Raw genomic sequence first — 15,439 nt, 5'->3', positions numbered from 1 at the left:
TTAGTGCCCAACACAGAGAGGCTGCCCTGCAAGCCTTTTTCCATAGGGGCCAACATGGTGCGAATGTCACAATCCGCATCTTCCTGCACCTGATCTTTCACGTTGTCCCCATCGTCAGTGGCGTTCTCCCGCACCTTCGTCTTCCTTTGGTCAAAAGTGATTTTAGGCTGGGTTTTGTCAACTCTGCCCATCGTGGTCGTTTTGTAGCCACAACCAGCGTATAAATCCACCAAGCGCCGCGGTATGTAGCTTCCAGCGAGCACAACTCTTCGATGCCCTGTCTGTGGTTCCGACCACAACCTCAGACCAGTGAACGAACCAGCGCAGGCCAGTAGCATTGTTTCTTCGCAGGTGCACCACCCTTCAGAGGGCCTCCCCTGCTGAGGCCGCCAATCTTCACTCACAACCACCTCAAACACCCAGGCGTTCTGATCTGAGCAGACGTACCGGGGATCAAGCCAAGGCTCCAGCATATATTCCTAGATAGCGTGTGTGGCATGCGTCACCGCTCCGTGCCTTATCTAAAGAGAAGTGCTTCTTCAGACACCGTAGTCACAAATCAACTCAACAGGGGGACCACCACAGGAGTGCGAGTCTGGCCCCCGCAAGGATAAGCAATGGAGGGCTCTCCCGTTGCTAGTAGTGCAAGGCAGCTCTCCTGCTGCTCCGGTATCTCAGCACGCTGCACAAAATGGCGGCACAATCTCCAAAACTGACACCCAAGCACGTATCAGGCACCAGTTGGGACAGGGGCACTGACAGGTCAGCTTCACTCTCCCGGGCTCTCAGTGACCCCAGATCAGTTAATACAATAGCACGGCGGGAGCTGCATCAATACCCAGGTGGTCCTCAGCAATCACAGGCAGTTAAGATGGCCGGCGTTCCAGCCACGTTTACTCTTCAACCGTCAGTCTTCCGGGGTACTCACTTCACCTCTGATATCAGGGTCGCTGCAGCTTCATTTCCGTATGCACCAGGGGGCTGTCGGCAGCAACCAGGAAGTCCGCAAACCCACCCGGAGCGAAGCCTTCGCCTGGGCTCCACAAGGTTTGGGAGCTACGGCAGGCCTCCCAGGCAGCGCACCAGTGCACCTGGTGCGGACACAGCCCCCAGAGACTGCCCGACTCATCCGCTTCCAATGGCCAAAGTCCGCTTCAGCCGGCTCCCTCGTAGTGCAGGCACACCGCCTCCGCACCGATACCAGGAGTGTCCGACAGCAATGCGGCCGCAGAGTCGCGAACAGCCCCGCCTCCTTCATGACAGGCCGGGGATCACGGCCGCCTGCGGAGCTGCAGTAGGCCAGGTTCCGCCTGCCCGACAGTGCCTGGGTGTTCAGGGGCCGGAGACAGCTCGTTGCATTCCCGTGCTCCTCCGACACCAGCGACAGTCGAGGTCCGACCTACAGCGTTGCGCAGATGCAGGATTTTTACAGGATAGTGTGATGGCAGCGTGGAGCGTTCAGCTCAAGCGGCCATCTTCGTGGCGTGCAAGCTCCGCCCCCCTGGTAGAGACCATCTAGCCATAGATTCCTTACCATAGAATTATCCACAGGCATTAGATTTTAACCAGAATATTTTTGTGAGCAGACCCCCAGTGTGACAGTAGGTGGCGTTGCTCGGCTCCACGTGGCGTTGTCCACGCCAAAAGTGGCATGTATGGTGCCTACATAGGTAAATGTAGGCACAGCCTACTTTGCCTACCAACAACAGTTTCTTTTCTGAACTTTCCATGCCAGGAGCATGGAGCCATGAAGAACACTTACCACTGGTGTGGAAAACTAAGGCCCTGAAAGGGGGACAGCTCTATCCATAGAAATCAGTTTGCAGAGTGGCGAGGATGGGTGGGTCAGTATGACATTTTCAGCTAAATAGTCTCTACCAGACAAGCTGTTACCGAAGGTAAGAAACTTGTTCATCTGATAGAGACTTCTAGCCGCAGAGTCCTTATCTTGGAATAGATACCCAAGCAATACCTACCCAGAGGTTGGTCTGCACTAGACAGTCCTGCAGGACCGAACAAGAAAAGTGCCTGTCCCAACTGACCTGAACGTCCAGGCAGCAATGCTTTGTGAACGTGTGTACAGAAGCCCACATTGCTGCCTGGCAGATATCCAGGACCAGAACTCCGCAGGCCACGCAGTGGACGCAGCCTTAGCTCTAGTGAAATGAGCACACAAACCGTTTGGGGGTCGCTTCCTGGCCAGTGCATAACAGATACTAATGCAGAGCATGATCCATGTGGAGATGGTCCATTTCTGCACAGCCTTTCCCGTCTTCATTCAGACATACCGAAAAGAGAGTTGGTTCCACCAAGAACTCTTTCATGTGGTCAAGGTAGAACGGCAATGCTCTTTTTAGGTACAGTCAATGAAGTTGCTCCTCTTCCTTCAAGGGATGTGGAAGAGTGTAAAAGGTAGGCAGGGACATGGACTGGCCTACAAGAAAAGGAGTGACAACTTTTGGGAGAAAGGATGGTCTAGTGCGAAGAGCCAGCTTGTCTGGGTAGATGTTCAGGTAAGGAGGCTTGGATGAGAAGGTCTGAAGTACATTGGCCCTCCGGGCAGATGTTATTAGCACGAGGAAGGTAGTCTTGATGGTATGGAGCCAGAGAGGACAGTTGTGCAGTGGATCAAAGGAAGCGCACATCAGAAATGTAAGGTAAATATTGAGGTCCCACTGAGGCATAATAAAGGGTGAAGGTGGAAACGTGTTGCAAACATTTCAAAAACCTTTTCACCACAGGGGATTTGAACAAGGATGGCTGATCTGGCAACCGCAGAAAGAATGAGATGGCAGAAAGATAGCCCTTTAATGTGTCCAAAGCAGAGCCCTGCTGGGCAAGAGAAAGGATAAAGAGAAGGACCTAAGAGTGGGGTAGAGAAAGAGGGTCAACCTGTTTTTCTGCACACAATGCCACAAACTTGCCCCAACAGCAGGCATATGGTCTTGGTAGAGTGACCCCTGTCTGCTAAGATAACATTGCAGACTTCAGACAAAGCGGTCAGCTGACCCTGCTTAATCTCCATGCATGAAGGCGGACAGGTTTGGGTGGAGAACCCTCCCCTGATGCTGCGACAGAAGATCTTCTCAAAGGGGTAGCCTGATTGTAAGACCGATGGTCATGCTCAACTGCTCAGGATACCAAACTCTGAGCCCACTCCAGAGCCACAAGTATGACTTGGGTCCAGTCGTTCCTGAGTTTCTTACGAACTGTGGGCCGGAGTGGTATGGGCTGAAAGGCTTACAGGAGGCCTGAGCACCAATCGAGACAAAAGGTGTCTCTGAGTGAAAGCTGCCTTGGAAACTCCAGATCGCAAAACCGCTGACACTGCACATTCTCAATAGTGGTGAGCAGATCTAACCAAGAATCCCCCCACTGATAAAAAAAGACCTTGCACCACCTCTGGATGGACACGCCATTTGTGATCCGCTAGGCATCTTTGGCTGAATTTGCCACCCTGGCGTTAAGAGAGCCCTCCTGGTGATGAACCATCAGGGATTTGCCCTGATGTTCCAGCCATGTTCAGACACGCAGGGCCTCTTGACAAAGGGTTCACGACCCCGCCACATCCGGTTTGTTGCTGTACTACATGGTGGTGGTGTAGTCCATGAACCCTTGCACTGGACTTCTCTTGATGGATAGCAAAAAGTCTACTAATGCCAGCCAGAGTGCCCGGAGCGCCAGTAGGTTGATGTGGAGTCCAAATTTCGCTGGAGACCAGAGGCCTCTTACCTTCACCACTCCCAAATGGCTGCCCCATCCCAGGAGTGATGCATCGCTCATCACTGCCAGGTCTGTTTGTGGAAGGGAAATGGGGTATTCCATTGACCAAATCGGTGATCATTACCACCACTGTAGATATTTTGCAGTTCCCTCCAAGATCTGGACCATTTTGGTAGATATTCCATGATGGTGTGCCCACTGGAACGTCCGGTCCCACTGCAGAGCTTGCATATGCCAGAAAACATGAGTCACAAGTAGGTTGTAGGAGGCTATGAGGCACAGCAGCCTCAAAGTTAGTCTCACAGAAATAAAAACTAGATGCTGAAACATGGGTATCATAGCCAGATTATCCCGGACTCACTATTTGGGAGGATAGGCCCAAAACTGCATTCTGTCCAGAACAGCTCCGATAAAAGGGAGCGTCTGAGAGGGAGTCAGATGTCACTTCGGCACAGTGATGGGTAACCCATGCAGGAGGTCCACCGTAGTCTAGAGGTGGGAAACAGCCTGGGGAGAGCCCATCTTGAGCATCCAGTTATCGAGATAGTGGAAGACTGACCTCTGATCTCCACAGACAAGCTGCACCCGCAGCCATCATCTTGGTAAACATCCGGGGAGCATTGATAAGGCAAAAAGGGAGCACAGGAAACTGAAAGTGCTCATGGCCCACTGTGAACTGCATGTATTGCCTGTGGGCAGGCAGAACGGGAACGTGGAAGTATGCGTCCTACAAGTCCAATGCTACCATCTAGTCTCCCGGGTCCAAGGCAGACCAGACTTGAGAGAGCATGAGCATACGGAATTTCTCCTTTCTCAAGAAGAAATTGAGAGGGTGCATCACTACCTACTTCTGCCATCAGCACCCACTCTTTGGCTCTGTTGCTCAAGAAAGCAGCTACTTCCTGGCAGAGCAAGGACAGATAGTCCTCCATCATCCTGTCGCAATAGGGTGGCATGGGTGGAGGAGAAGTTATGAAGGGGAGGGAGTAGTCCCTTCAGACAATCTGAAGAGCCCAACAGTCTATTATTATTAACTTCCAATGGGCAGGTGATGGCGTATCCTTCCTCCCACTGGGTGCCCATGATGGTAGGAGTGCAAACTAAAGGGTTTGGAGGCTGAAGCTACCCGGGGATAGGGGGAGCACAGGGAGGGTGGACTGGCCTGGACTCTGTCTGCCTGACCCACGGGGTCTGTGGGTACTGCCTCCTCACCCACACAGAGAGGCTTGCGCGCTGTGACTGGGCGGGTACAGACATGGTTGGAAACCCCTTCCGTGGCCACAAAAGGTGGATAGGGTGTGGCAATGGGCATGTAAAGGCCCAAGAACCGGGCCACAGACCTGCTGTCCTTGAAGCGCTCCAGTGCAGAGTCCGACTTATCTCCGAATAGATAGGAACCAGCAAACGGCATGCCCATAAACGACAAATACACATCCCCAGAAAAAAAAAAGTTGTCCTCAGCCAGGCGTGGCGCCGCAAGGCCACTGACAAATAAGCCACTCTGCCTAGTGAGTCGGTCATGTTCAACCCACATCTAATCATGAACACAGCTGCATCTTTTCCGTCTGTCATAGCCTGGGAGAATATGCCCAGGCCTCCTGCAGGAACATGGGTAGTACCTGAGCAGCCGAATCCCATAGTGCATGGGTGTCACTGCCCAAAAATGTATGCAGTGTTCGCGGACCGCAGTGCCAGTCTGGTGGAAGACAACATTTTCTTTCCTAAGTTATACAGCCTCTTGGATTCCCTATCCGGTGGAGTGGTAGGTAATGCGCCATGTGGAAGCTTGGACCACCAAGCTCTCAGGTGTAGGCTATTGAGTGAGAAAATTGGGGTACTTCTGGGTGGTGGCGGCATGCAATCATTTGGTTCACACAAGCCCCTGTGCAGGGTTTGGACCAAGTCCCAAGTCAGACGTCCGTGAGGGCTTCATTAAATGGGAGAAGCGGTTCTTAGGGAGTTACACACGGCTGGGCGATGCATCACTCCTGGGATGGGGCAGCCATTTGGGAGTGGTAGTGGGAGTGGTGAAGGTAAGAGGCCTCTGGTCTCCAGCGAAATTTGGACTCCACATCAACCTACTGGCGCTCCGGGCAATTCAGACAGTGGATAGACGACGGCGCCAACACCCTCGCCCCGCTCAAGAAACCCTCCATCAACCACCCTAGCAAGAAAGCCGCCTGGTTCACCGAAGAACACCAGACCTCCAAACGTACATGCCGGAAGCTGGAGAAGAAATGGCTCCACGACCACACACCAGACAGCCACGCAGCCCACAAGGAAGCCATCCGCAGACATCACCAACTCATCAGAACAGCCAAGAGATCGTCCTTCAAAGCTCGACTTAACAACAACGCACACGACAACAAAAAACTTTTCAACATAGTAAAGGAACTCTCCAACCCCAGCGCCAACACCAACGACATCCCGCCCCGCAAGATTTGTGCGACTCACTGGCCACTTTCTTCCATCGCAAGATCGCCGACATCCACGACAGCTTCAATACCTCATCCACCTCGACCGCAACAGACCCCACACCGAACTCCACCTGCACCAACCAGCTGACCTCCTGGTCCCACGTCAACGACGACGAGACACGCAAGGTCATGAACTCCATCCACTCAGGATCTCCGTCAGACCCCTGCCCACACCACGTTTTCAACAAAGCCGACGCAACCATCGCACCCCAACTAAGGAAGGTCATCAACATCTCCTTCGACACAGCGACATTCCCGGAAAGCTGGAAGCACGCCGAAATCAACGCCCTCCTCAAAAAGCCCAAGGCGGACCCCAAAGACCTCAAGAACTTCCAGCCCATCTCCCTGCTCCCCTTCCCGGCGAAGGTCATCGAGAAAAATCGCCAACATACAGCTGACCCGCCACCTCGAGGACAACAACATCCTAGACCCATCCCAGTCCGGATTCAGACGAAACCACAGCACCGAGACAGTCCTCATTGCTGGCACAGACGACAGCAGGCGCCAACTAGACAACAGCGAAACATCAGCCCTCATCCTCCTGGACCGGTCAGCCGCCTTCGACACTGTCTGCCACCACACACTAAGAACCTGCCTCCGAGAAGCCGGAATCCAAAAGAAGGCCCTGGACTGGACCACTTCCTTCCTCTCCGGCAGAGCCCAGAGAGTCCGCCTCCCACCCTTACGATCCAAAGCCACCGACATCATCTGCGGCATACCCCAGGGCTCATCCCTCAGCCCGACCCTGTTCAACGTCTACATGGCCCCCCTCGCACAAGTGGCCCACCAGCACGACCTAAACATCATCTCCTACGCTGACACCCAGTTCATCCTCTCCCTCACCAAGGACCCGCACACCGCCAAAACCAACCTCCACGAGGGAATGAAGGACGTCGCCGAGTGGATGAGGAGCTGTCGTCTGAAACTGAACTCGGGTCTGCGTGGGACGACTCCTGGTGGCCGACCACACTGGGAACAGCTCCAACACCCACGGACCACGCACGCAACCTAGGATTCATTCTCGACTCCTCCCTCTCCATGTCAAAGCAGGTCAACGCCATCTCCTCCTCCTGCTACAACACCCTCCGCATGCTTCGCAGGATTTACAAGTGGATCCCGACCGAAACCAGAAGAACGGTGACCCAAGCCGTCGTCAGCAGCAGGCTGGACTACGGCAACGCACTTTACGCAGGAATCCCGGCCAAACACATGCGACGACTACAACGCATCCAAAACCCCTCCGCCAGACTGATCATCAACGTCACCCACCGCAGCCACATCACCTCCCACCTAAGAGACTTGCACTTGCACTGGCTCCCCGTCAACAAGAGGATCGCCTTCAAACTCCTCACCCAGGCACACAAAGCACTTCACAACACTGGACCAGCCTACCTGAACAACAGACTCAACTTCTACACCACCGCCCGCCAGCTCCGCTCCGCCAGCCTTGCCTTCGCCGCCGTCCCGCGCATCCAATGAACAACCTCCGGCGGCAGATCCTTCTCCTTCCTCGCCGCCAAGACCTGGAACACCCTCCCCACCCATCTGCGGCAGACCCAAGACCTGCTTACCTTCAGAAGGCTCCTCAAGACCTGGCTCTTAGAGCAGAAACAGCACCTTCCCTCCCCCCCCCCCCCCAGCGCCTTGAGACGCTCACGGGTAAGTAGCGCGCTCTACAATTTCACTGATTGATTGGAGCACCTCTGTCAAGACGTTAGTCTTAACTGCAACCAAGGGTAGGCTAAGGTCCAGGACCTCGGCAGCCCTCCTCACTACCATGGCAAAAAACGCTCCCTCCTCCGTAGCCATGGTAGGAGGACAGACCATGCCAGTATCTGGAGAGGTATCCAGTCTGCTGGCATCCGCCAATTTCTCACAACAGTCCATGTTAGGATCAATGAAATGGTTTTCTTCAGGGTCCAGTGACCCCTCTCAATCCTCCATGAGCCCCAGCCCATAGGAGTAGGGCTCAGGCTCTGGCCTGGAAAGCATGGCTCCAGTCGGAGCCGGTGTCAGATGACACCCACACCCCACCAGCTCAGTGTCAGATTCAGAGATGTGAATAGGGATGGCGCTGGCATCGGCACAGGCGACGGAGAAGGTTGACATGGTATGATCGGCGCCAGTCCAAATCCATCTGTGGATCTAAGGGGCCTAACTGGAGCCGGGAATGGAACAACCGGTGGAGAACCAGTGGGGGCCCCTCCTGACCTTGCAGGGCCCGAAAGCGTGGCAGCGGGAACGGGCTGCCCAAATACGAGATGCATGGCTTCATAGGACTCACGAACTTGGGCAGGGGTCGCTCCGGCTCCTGGAAACTCAGAGAGGCTTGGAGTCGGCTCAGTCGCAGGCTTAACTGCGGAGTCAGGCCTTGAATAGAGATGCTTCATCATCTCATTGGATGGCTTTGATGGACGTGGCGAAGTGTAAGACTTCTTTGACTTTTTAGTTTTTATTTACCTTGTGGGACTTACTCGAAGAGGACTTTGAATGCGGAGAGGATCTTAGGCCACGTGGCTGATCCCGGGACCATCCTCTCGAGTGGCATCAAGACAGTTGTGGACTTGCATGTCAAGCGCTTCCTCAAGGCCTTGGGGTACATGCGCGGCAGCCAACGAAGGTCTTTGTGATGTGCTCAGAGCACCGGAGGTAAACAAGGTGCTGGTCCATCATGCGTCAGTGAAAGGTGCCGCAGGCTTTGAAGCCGGCCTTCCTAGTCGACATTCTGCCACACCTAGAGAAGATCTCAATAAAAACTTGGACAAAAATTTGAAAAAGATTAGTCAAAAAATGATTGGGGCAGCTCTCTCCGGATCTGCACTGACTGGCGTGGAAAAGAGATCTGACATCAGGGAGCTAGGATAGTGCATACATAGGCACAAAACACATCACTTCTGGTGCCGCCGATGATGCCACACGGAGCTGAATGACATCACCTAGCAGGGTCCAGGGGTACTGCTCACAAGAAATGTCCGTATCAAGTATGACGCCTAGTGATAATTCTAAGGTGTGAAAGGTGTAGGTAGAAGTCTCCATCAGCTACATGCTGCAATGCCCTTGTCAGTCTTAACACAACTCTTTAATACTTTTCTAAACACCGGGCACTTGCCACTTCTATGATGGAAGATATGGTATTATTCATTACCAAGCCTGTAATGTTTTTTTTTGTTAGGGAAGGAGGGTTGGGGCAAACAGCAACCTGGATGAGGGAGAAAGGGTGGGGGCAAATAGCAACACAGACTAGAGAGGGAGGATCGGGGCAAGCCCCAACCAGGGTGTGCATATGTAGGAAAACACAAAGGATGAGGAAACATTTAGGGGAGGGGGTAGGAATACACAAGGAAACTAGCTGATAAAGGCACACTCTGGTACAGCGCGCAAACACAAAATAAGTAGCGCCTAAAAAGAGGACAGTGGAAGGATAAAAGCAAAGCGTACATGCACCAGGGAGGGTCAAACACACAGAGGAAGAAAGCCTACAGCAGCTGACCAATAAGAAGCAAACAAATGAGAGTGACAATGAAGCCAGCCAATGGCATGCAATGGGCAGCCTCTCAGCCCACTGTCAGAATATAAGATGGTCTCAAAGAGACAGCGCATGCGCTATCTAGGCGAGACCCAATAGGAAAAGCAAGCAGTGGAAACTGGGATACCAGCCTGTCAGAGATTGTATAGAGGCAAAGCTCCATGGCTGGGACAAACTCAAGATTGACAAGTTGGGACACAAATAAGAAGCAGGCAAATGAGTGAACAGGAAAGCCAACTAGTGGTAAGCAACAGGCGGGTTTCAAGTCCTTCTATGTCCTTGGCAAGACACAATATAACCTTATAGCCCGCCGTAGCGGGCTATACCGGCTATTAAAGGCCCGCTCCCGTGTTTAAGGCCCAAGCCGAAGGCGAGGGACTTTAACAAGGGACCGGGACTTTAATAGCCGGTATAGTCCTGCTATGAAGGGCTATAAGGCTATTAGAACATTCTGCCACTAGAGGGCAGAATGTTCTAACAAATAAAACAAAGGCCTCTCGAAGCTTGAGTGGATTTAAATCCCCTCGAGCTCCGAGAGGCCTTTGTAAAACATTGAAATATTGCTCTGCGGGCCTTTACCGGCCCGTAGAAGCATGGAGCACTCCATTGTCTACAATGGAGCTCCTAACATTCCAATGTTCTAATATGTCTCACAACAGAGAGTACATGTACTGTCCAGTAGGCTCGACCTAAAAAGGGCAGTGCACTGTCGGGTTAGAAAAGTCATGTAAGAAGCTAAGGGCCATTTCAGAACCTAAAGTGTGAAAAACTGCATGCTGCACAGCATGAAGGCAAACAAGCAATACAAGCCAAGAGCTATGCTGGTTTACAGGTGCTTGAAAATTGCAGCATAATAGGTACAAAAATTCAGACTTGAAGAAAGGTAATTACCAACATCACTCAGATAGAAAATTGGGACAGGGAGAAGGTTACGTTGCTGGCATCATTATAAAACTAGTTAAAAGATATTTTGACATGGAAGCAGCTGATCAAGAATCAGTGAATATAGAAACATGTACAAACAAAACAGACGCAAAAAACATGTAAGTTATCAACTACTGAATTAAAGCAGGAAGCAAACATGAAGTTGGCTTCCTAGCTTACTTGTTCCCGTTTCAGATGAGTCTCTGAAAGTGCTGCTTGTAATCTATCAGAGCTCGGGGTGTGAGTCTACACCAAGGATTTCAGGTAAAAGCAGGGCTGTTCACACCAGCTGGCTCTGTAATAGCCAAGGCATAACCACTCTAAATTTCCAGCCCCTTGTTTATAGCAGGATGGCGATCCCACACAAGTCCTGCTAGAGTAAATAAGGATTACATCTGATTGCTACTGAGGTTTACTCATTGCATTGCAAGTGTTGCTATCACCCAACGCAGTTGTAGTCCTTGTACTGACCCATATAAGATTACGGTACGGGTTATCCTGTCCAGTCTGTCATCCGTGAATGCAAGTATATCCCAGTAGAGAGAGCCTAACACAGTGTGCTATGTTATAAGCTAAAGAGGGGGAAGATGTGTGTGTGTGAGAGCGATATTATTACATGATAGTGAATATATTGTCATTCTATGTTCATTTAACACACCCAGATGGATCTGCAGTGCGTTCAGGCTGCTAGTACTTATAGGATCGCAAGGTTGAACAGAGAGTGCTGTGAAACCCAACACAGTGTATTAAAGGGCGGTAGAAGGGAGTCACAGTCATATTTCCTGGAGGAGAAAGCTTTTCAGCTGAAGTCGAAAAGTAGAACATATAGGAGGGGTGCTGAATGAACATGGAGTGGGGGTCGAACAACGGTGAAAAAGGTAAGTTCGGGAGAGGATGGAAGGAAGCGGATGAAGGAAAATTATGGGAGGGAGAAACCATTTCGAAAACAAACAAGATCTGAAAAAGAGATAGATTGTGGAAGTAAGGGAACAATAGGAATGAGAAAAAAGCAGCAACACTGATGAAGAGGGGAGTAACAGTGCGATGAGGAGAAGAGAACAGCAGTGTGATGAGGAAGTAGTCTCCTTAGTGCAATGAAGAGGGAAAAGAAGCAATGTGATGAGAAAGAGAGAGAGCAGTGCAATGAGGAGGAAAGAGTAAAGTGTTGATGAGGAAGGAGGAGCAGTAGAACAATGTGGTCACAAGGAAGGAGGAGCAGCAGTGTGAAGAGGAAGTAGGAGCAGCAGTGTGAAGATGAAGTAGGAGCAGCAGTGTGAAGAGGAAGGAGGAGCAGCAGTGTTTAGAGGAAGGAGCAGCAGTGTGAAGAGGAAGAAGGAGCAGCAGTGTGAAGAGGAAGAAGGAGCAGAAGTGCCATGAGGAAGAAGGAGCAGCAGTGCCATGGGGAAGAAGGAGCAGCAGTGCCATGGGGAAGAAGGAGCAGCAGTGCCATGGGGAAGAAGGAGCAGCAGTGCCATGGGGAAGAAGGAGCAGCAGTGCCATGGGGAAGAAGGAGCAGCAGTGCCATGGGGAAGAAGGAGCAGCAGTGCCATGGGGAAGAAGGAGCAGCAGTGCCATGGGGAAGAAGGAGCAGCCGTGCCAGGAGGAGGGACGAGCAGCCGTGCCAGGAGGAGGGACGAGCAGCCGTGCCAGGAGGAGGGACGAGCAGCCGTGCCAGGAGGAGGGACGAGCAGCCGTGCCAGGAGGAGGGACGAGCAGCCGTGCCAGGAGGAGGGACGAGCAGCCGTGCCAGGAGGAGGGGCGAGCATCCGTGCCAGGAGGAGGGGCGAGCAGCCGTGCCAGGAGGAGGGGCGAGCAGCCGTGCCAGGAGGAGGGGCGAGCAGCCGTGCGAGGAGGAGGGGCGAGCAGCCGTGCCAGGAGGAGGGACGAGCAGTGGGAGGAGGAGGGACGAGCAGCCGTGCCAGGAGGAGGGACGAGCAGCCGTGCCAGGAGGAGGGACGAGCAGCCGTGCCAGGAGGAGGGACGAGCAGCCGTGCCAGGAGGAGGGGCGAGCAGCCGTGCCAGGAGGAGGGGCGAGCAGCCGTGCCAGGAGGAGGGACGAGCAGTGGGAGGAGGAGGGACGAGCAGTGGGAGGAGGAGGGACGAGCAGCAGTGCGAGGAGGAGGGACGAGCAGCAGTGCGAGGAGGAGGGACGAGCAGCCGTGCCAGGAGGAGGGGCGAGCAGCCGTGCGAGGAGGAGGGACGAGCAGCAGTGCGAGGAGGAGGGACGAGCAGCAGTGCGAGGAGGAGGGACGAGCAGCAGTGCGAGGAGGAGGGAAGAGCAGCAGTGCGAGGAGGAGGGAAGAGCAGCAGTGCGAGGAGGAGGGAAGAGCAGCAGTGCGAGGAGGAGGGACGAGCAGCAGTGCGAGGAGGAGGGACGAGCAGCAGTGCGAGGAGGAGGGACGAGCAGCAGTGCGAAGAAGAAAGAGGAGCAGCAGTGCGAAGAGGAAAGAGGAGCAGCAGTTCTGAGAGGAAGGAGGAGCAGCAGTGCGAAGAGGAAGGAGGAGCAGCAGTGCGAAGAGGAAGGAGGAGCAGCAGTGCGAAGAGGAAGGAGGAGCAGCAGTGCGAAGAGGAAGGAGGAGCAGCAGTGCGAAGAGGAAGGAGGAGCAGCAGTGCGAAGAGGAAGGAGGAGCAGCAGTGCGAAGAGGAGGGATGAGCAGCAGTGCGAAGAGGAGGGATGAGCAGCAGTTTGAAGAGGAGGGATGAGCAGCAGTTTGAAGAGGAGGGATGAGCAGCAGTTTGAAGAGGAGGGATGAGCAGCAGTTTGAAGAGGAGGGATGAGCAGCAGTTTGAAGAGGAGGGATGAGCAGCAGTTTGAAGAGGGGGGATGAGCAGCAGTGCATTGAGGAAGGAAGAGCAGCAGTGCGAAGAGGAAGGAGTAGCAGTGCGAAGAGGAAGGAGGAGTAGTAGTGCGAAGAGGAAGGAGGAGCAGCTGTGCGAAGAGGAAGGAGGAGCAGCTGTGCAAAGAGGAAGGAGGAGCAGTAGTGCAAAGAGGAAGGAGGAGCAGTAGTGCAAAGAGGAAGGAGGAGCAGTAGTGCGAAGAGGAAGGAGGAGCAGTAGTGCGAAGAGGAAGGAGGAGCAGCAGCAGTGACATGAGGAAGGAGGAGCAGCAGTGCAATGAGGAAGAGAAGCTGCAGTGAGATGAGGAAGGGGAGCAGCAGTGTGAAGAGGAGGAAGGAGCAGCAGTGTGAAGCAGAAGGGAAGCAGTCAATCAATGCGATCATGTGGGTTGACAGGATTGTAATGAGGAAGGGGAGCAGTAGTGCATGGAGGAAGGGGGAGAAGCAGTGCCATGAATACGGAGATGCAGTAGTGCGATGAAGAGGGTGGAGCAGCAATGCCATGAGTAATTGAGGGCAGTATTGTGATGAAGTGCACCTGTTCATCTCCATGATCATAAATGTCTAGCCAATTAATTCTAAAATCTTAAAGACGTTTCTAGTCCATTGCACATATATCCCATTGAAGGTGATGTCTTGTTCTACTTTATTCACATAGAAAAGGCCAACTATCCAGTATCAAATGCTTGCTAGTTGTTTTAAATGTAGGTATTTTGTTCATAAAACGTGCTCATTTTGTGTAATTTTTCGTCTTTGCACACAATTTGTGTTACTTCCAGGCAAGAAAAACATCAATATTGACAAATTCTCTGTTTCACTGCGCTCTTAATATCGGCTTCATTTCTTACTAGTCCGTAAATCGAATGTTGAGAAAGCAGCCATTCCAGGATTCATTTGCATGCCCATAATACCATGGGCTCTAATTGCCAATTTAGTCTTCCGCCTTCTTTTTCATTGTCTTTTAGCTAAAGTTCTCAAGAACACACTCGCTTTGAAATCTTTTAAGGTGAGGGCTTTATATACCGTTCCATTCTATTTTACTTTAGTTCACAATCTGCCTGCAGAACATTGCAGTTTCTCCCTCTTCCTGATCTCCAAATGAGAAGGGGAAGCAACAACAGTGAGAGAGGAAAAGGGTGAGGGTGTGGGTGGAGGGACGAAACATGGAATGCAGAGGGACCCTCACGGAGGGAATACATAAAATAGTACCTGAATCACAGCGAGCAGTGGCGAGGCAATGGAAGGATACTAATCAAAGAAAATCTATCAGTACCATGCTCCAAATGATAGAACAGGAAGTGACACTGCAAGCGCTGACCAATTAGGAGGCAGCAAAAAAAGAGTGACAATGAAGCCAACAAATGGTAAGCAGTCGGTGGGCTCCAAACCCCTTCTAGTAAACAATAGTTCTTGCAGTGACAACGCATGCACTATTAATAGGTAAGACCTAAAAATGCCTGAATCCCTTTACAGTGTCGCCAATATAGCATGCAAATTTGCCCTTGATACCATTTGCTGAAAAAAATTAAGGGAGACTTAAGCACAAAGAGTCAAAAATGATTTAGCACTATTGGGGTTAAACTTAGCACTTCAAGGGTTACAGTTCAAAGCTAATATAAAGTGAATATTTGGAAAACAAAGTAAACCTGGATATTGCCATTTGTTTTTGGAAACAGTTTAATTTTGTGAAAAATGTTGGCGAAGCTCCACATAGGCATAAATATTGAGATTAATTAGTGTAACAGCTCTGTGGTAGAAAAGAGCTGTTTAATGCACCGTCTACTGATCTGTCCTAGGTAATTACAACTTCAATAAACCTATCTGTGTCCATTATTACAAGCAGATTCATTAATAACTACAGGAGCAATGGACTATTTATGTGCTTTAAATGTCGTAAAGATGGCTATGGTTATATTGCCCTATGTGCATGAAATGTGAATTACTGTTTATGC

The 15,439-nt window shown here is 51.9% G+C and overlaps 1 protein-coding gene across 1 annotated transcript in view; it reads right to left on the bottom strand.

Annotated features, from left to right (window-relative positions):
- The window catches only part of FAM234B (family with sequence similarity 234 member B), a 276,924-nt gene that overhangs the window by 156,662 nt on the left and 104,823 nt on the right, over positions 1-15,439 (bottom strand). The gene's annotated exons all lie outside the window — the stretch shown is intronic.

Source organism: Triturus cristatus, chromosome 4_2, assembly GCF_964204655.1.
Source record: "Triturus cristatus chromosome 4_2, aTriCri1.1, whole genome shotgun sequence".
NCBI lineage: Eukaryota > Metazoa > Chordata > Amphibia > Caudata > Salamandridae > Triturus > Triturus cristatus.
Note: the sequence above shows the minus strand (reverse complement) of the source record. Positions and strands in the feature narration are given on the sequence as shown.